This window comes from Sapajus apella, unplaced genomic scaffold, assembly GCF_009761245.1.
Source record: "Sapajus apella isolate SASKATOON/1434 unplaced genomic scaffold, GSC_monkey_1.0 scaffold76, whole genome shotgun sequence".
In the NCBI taxonomy this organism is placed as follows: Eukaryota; Metazoa; Chordata; class Mammalia; order Primates; family Cebidae; genus Sapajus; species Sapajus apella.
In genome coordinates, this window is record NW_022437016.1 from 9,187,337 (window position 1) to 9,191,632 (window position 4,296).

At 41.0% G+C, this 4,296-nt stretch overlaps 1 protein-coding gene and 1 long non-coding RNA gene across 6 annotated transcripts in view; both read right to left on the reverse strand.

Annotated features, from left to right (window-relative positions):
* The window catches only part of LOC116532459, a 20,515-nt gene extending 16,469 nt beyond the window's left edge, over positions 1-4,046 (reverse strand). Inside the window, exons 1-2 of the long non-coding RNA XR_004260873.1 lie at positions 1,337-4,046; positions 1,079-1,082 (exon numbers count right to left, since the gene is read on the reverse strand). This is a non-coding gene — a long non-coding RNA (uncharacterized LOC116532459). The remainder of the gene's footprint in view (positions 1-1,078; positions 1,083-1,336) is intronic.
* Positions 1-4,296, reverse strand: part of DENND1A (DENN domain containing 1A) — a 545,539-nt gene that overhangs the window by 535,636 nt on the left and 5,607 nt on the right. The window lies entirely within an intron of this gene.

Consider the following 4,296-nt stretch of genomic DNA (forward strand, 5'->3'; position numbering starts at 1 on the left):
TTTTCCTGAGACGGAGTTTCGCTCTTGTTACCCAGGCTGGAGTGCAATGGCGCGATCTCGGCTAATCGCAACCTCCGCTTCCTGGGTTCAGGCAATTCTCCTGCCTCAGCCTCCTGAGTAGCTGGATTACAGGCACGCGCCACCATGCCCAGCTGATTTTTTGTATTTTTAGTAGAGACGGGGTTTCACCATGTTGACCAGGATGGTCTTGATCTCTTGACCTCGTGATCCACCCGCCTCAGCCTCCCAAAGTGCTGGGATTACAGGCGTGAGCCACTGCGCCCGGCCTTTTTTTTTCTAAGTAGAGACTAGGTTTTGCCATGTTGGCCTAGCTGATCTCGGACTCCTGACCTCAAATGATCCATCTGTCTCAGCCTCCCAAAGTGCTGAGATTACAGGTATGTGCCACCAGGCCTGGCTGGGGGCATAAGTGTTCTTAAATGTTATTAATTCTAATTGTTTGCATGCTCATCTTATCTGTCTTAGTAGACTACAGGCTTCCTTTCTTCCTAACCAGCAAGAGCAATAGCGATTTGCATATATCGGCATCTCAATCTTTCAAATAAATTTAGTAAAAAACATTACACGTCATCCTAACATTCCTACTGAAAGGAAGCAAATACTTTGGTTTTTAAAAACAAAAACAAAAAAAACTGTAATACTATAAAAAGGAACATACTTACTGTCTTTTAACTTATTTTTAACTCCAGGTTGTTCAGGCAACTGTGTTTTATCCTCTCCAAGCAATATCAATGATAGCTGCCATTTACTAAAGAGTCATATCTCCACTGAGAACTAGGCACGAGATCTCTTTTAATTATCACAACAACCCTCTAGGTGAACTTATTAGCTTCCTTCCATGAATAAATTTTTTTAAAACCTGAAGCTCAGAAATTTATAACTCAGAGGAAGAATGTATAGTTCTGGGGACTCAAAACTCCAATGCTCACATACCCCTGGCTCCTCTCACACCCCGGAGCACAAGAACTGCCAGCACCGAGTCAAACAGCATCTTCTCTAGATTGGTTTCCTTCCTTCCTTCCATTTATTCATACAGTATAGGCAAGATTAATGCAACACTCCTGAAACCTTTCCTGTGGCTAAAGTGAGTTCAAAAGGTGTTTTTATCCCCCGTCTCTAAATCTACCAAGAACAGATTGCCCTTCAGCAATCTGGTCCAGTCCACTTTAAGTCTTACTTATTTAATAAAGCATACACATTCACTATAGATCCCTTAAAGGTTCCTTCCTTTCTCACTGCGGACTAAAATGCCTTATCCCAATTACAACTTTTCACTTTTCCTCAGAAAAGCAAACATTACATAGCTAGTCCTCACCATTTGTAACATAACTCTGATAACCTGGGCACATCATTTTTGATTCTTCTTCTGTCTCTTACATGTAATTTGTCACCAAGTCTTGTCATTCCTACTTAAAATCTCTCAAATCCATCTTTTTTTTTTTTTTCTTGAGACAAGGTCTCATTCTGTCACCCAGGCTTGAATGCAGTGGCACGATCCTGCCTCACTGTAACCTGTCTCCTGAGCTCTGTGGGAGGTCAAGTGATCCTCCCACCTCAGCCTTCCAAGTAGCTGGGACCACAGATACATGCAACCACACCTAGCTAATTGTTGTACTTTTTTGTAGAGAGAGTTTCACCATACTGCCCATGCTGGTCTCAAATTCCTAGACTCAAGCCATCCACCCCCCTGGGCCTCTCAAAATGCTGGCATTACGGGCATGAGCCACCATGCCAACCCATCATTCCTTTCCTTTACAATGCCAAAACCTTAATCTGGTCCTTGAACTTAAGCAGTACAAACGATTATACAGTTCCACAATCCAGTGGCCTCCCATTTTTTTTCATGCGTTCTTCCTGTCAGTAAAAAAGTGAACATAGATCTGACAAATATCCATGAATTATAATAATGTCTTACTATACTAATACATACATTAAAAATACAAAAACAACTTTGAAGGTTGATATAAAAATAATTGCAATTTCTAATATAGTCTTCTCACGTTCCAATGGATCATCTTGTACAAGCCAGAGATATCCCTGCTCTAAACTACTACTGCCAGGATAATCTACCTAAAACCAAAATCCGATCACATCACATCCCCAGTTCAACCCTTCAGTGGCATCATGTCCCACTGGCACATGCCTACTTCTTCAGCTTCCTCTCCTATAATCTTTATCCTCATATCCTGTATTTCAGCTTTACCTTTTATCTCCCTATGACTTTTGCATGCACAATTCCCTCTACCTGGAATGCCCTTGCCCTCAACAGTCACTGATTTGTACGTAACAGTATCTCTAAGCGGAAAATACATTCTAAATGCCATAACCAACTTACAAGTGAAATTTTGGAATGACACCTTTCTTTTCTATAGGAACATGTGTGTGTGTGTGTGTGTGTGTGTGTGTGTGTGTGTACACACACACACACACACACACACGTATTTTTTAATATATCTTTTCTTATTTTATTTGGCTGTTTTCAAGTCCTGAATACTTAGAAAGAATGGGTACTAATTTCAGTAAAAGTAGAGAGCAAAACAACTTCATTTTGTTTATTTTTCTTCCTCATTTTTCCATGTCCCCACAAAGCCCTTTTAAGCAAAAAGGATTTTAGGAACCCAGAGATTAGTTCTCCCCAGGGCCAGGAAAAAGGCTGGGCCTTTGCAACTGCAACCGGAACTCCAACCAGGAACTTACACAGATTTAGTAACTGGATGCAAACATAGTTTCCTAGAGCAATCCTCCAGGTCTTACCTCCTGTTTCCACCTTCCTATCTGCTATACAATCCCCTCTAAGTTTACTACAATGGCTAAGAGAAGAATGATGGAGTAGCAGCAACATATTTTCCAGAAAAGTCATGAAAATTCAAGTGGCTGACTGAGCACTAATAAGGGAAAGCTTGGTCTTCAAAGAGAATTTTATTCCACCACTCTAAGTCTTTCTACATTCACCTTTGGAGACTGGGAAGACAGCACTGTGGTGGAGAAATGGAAGAGGGGAAGAGGCAGTAGAGGGAGAAGGCCTGGAAAGGAAGTCACATTCCAACTCTTGGTCTCATCACAAACCAGAGAGATATGTCAACTGCGCTATACGACAGGCCTCAAGAAAAGCAACCCTCTTGCGCATTTTGGCAAAGGGATCCTTTAAAGAACAGTCAAAACAGACTAGAGTAGAGCTATCATAAGCTGAGATCGCTCCTCTATACTTAAAACGAGACGGGTTTATCCTCATTTCTAAGTCATATAACTTCCACTCTTCTTCCTTTGGTAATCCCTCTCCATTCTCCAAATCTCCCCTTTCTAGCAGTTCAAATTCCAACCTCTTCTGAGAAACCTATCTCCATCTACTCTGATCTTTTCTATGTAACTCATTTGGGCCAAATCAAAACCACAATAAAATACCACTTTACACAAAGTGGTACAGCTGCTTTGGAAAACAATTTATAAACAGTTTCTCAAAATGTTATGCAGAGTTACCATACAATCCAGCAATTCCACTCCTAAGTATATACCCAAGAGAAATAAAAATCTATGTCCACACAAAATGTTCACAGCAACATCATTCACAATGATGAAAAAGGGAAGCAACTCAAATACCTAACAACTGACAAATGGCTGGGTAAAATGTGGTATATCCACACAATGGAATATTATCTAGCAGTGAAAAGTAATGAAATACTCATACATGCTCCAACATGGATAAATCTTAAAACCATTATGCTAAGTGAAAGAAGCCATGCACGAACGGTTACATATGATTCTATTTATTAATATATGAAATGTCCATAATAGGCAATCTATAGCAAGTAGATTAGTGATTGACTAGGACTGAAGGATTTGGGGGAATGAGGAGTGTCTAACAGGCATGGGGTTTCTTTCCAGGGTGATGAAAAAGTTCTGGAATTATTTGTAATCAATCACACTTGTGAATATACTTAAAATCATTTAAAAAGTAAATTTTAGGGCTGGGCTCATACCTGTCATCCCAGCACTTTGGGAGGCCAGGGTGGACAGATCATCTGGAGTTTGTGACCAGCCTGGCCAACATGGTGAAAACCAGTCTCTACTAAAAATATAAAAACTCGCCAGGCATGGTGGTGGGCACCTGCAGTCCCAGCTACCCGAGAGGCTGAGGCACGAGAATCACTTGAACCCGGGAGGCAGAGAATATAGTGAGCCGAGATGGTGCCACTGCACTCCAGCCTGGATAAGAGTGAAACTGTGTCTCAAAAAAAAAAAAAAAAAAAAAAAGGCCAGGCGCGGTGGCTCAAGCCT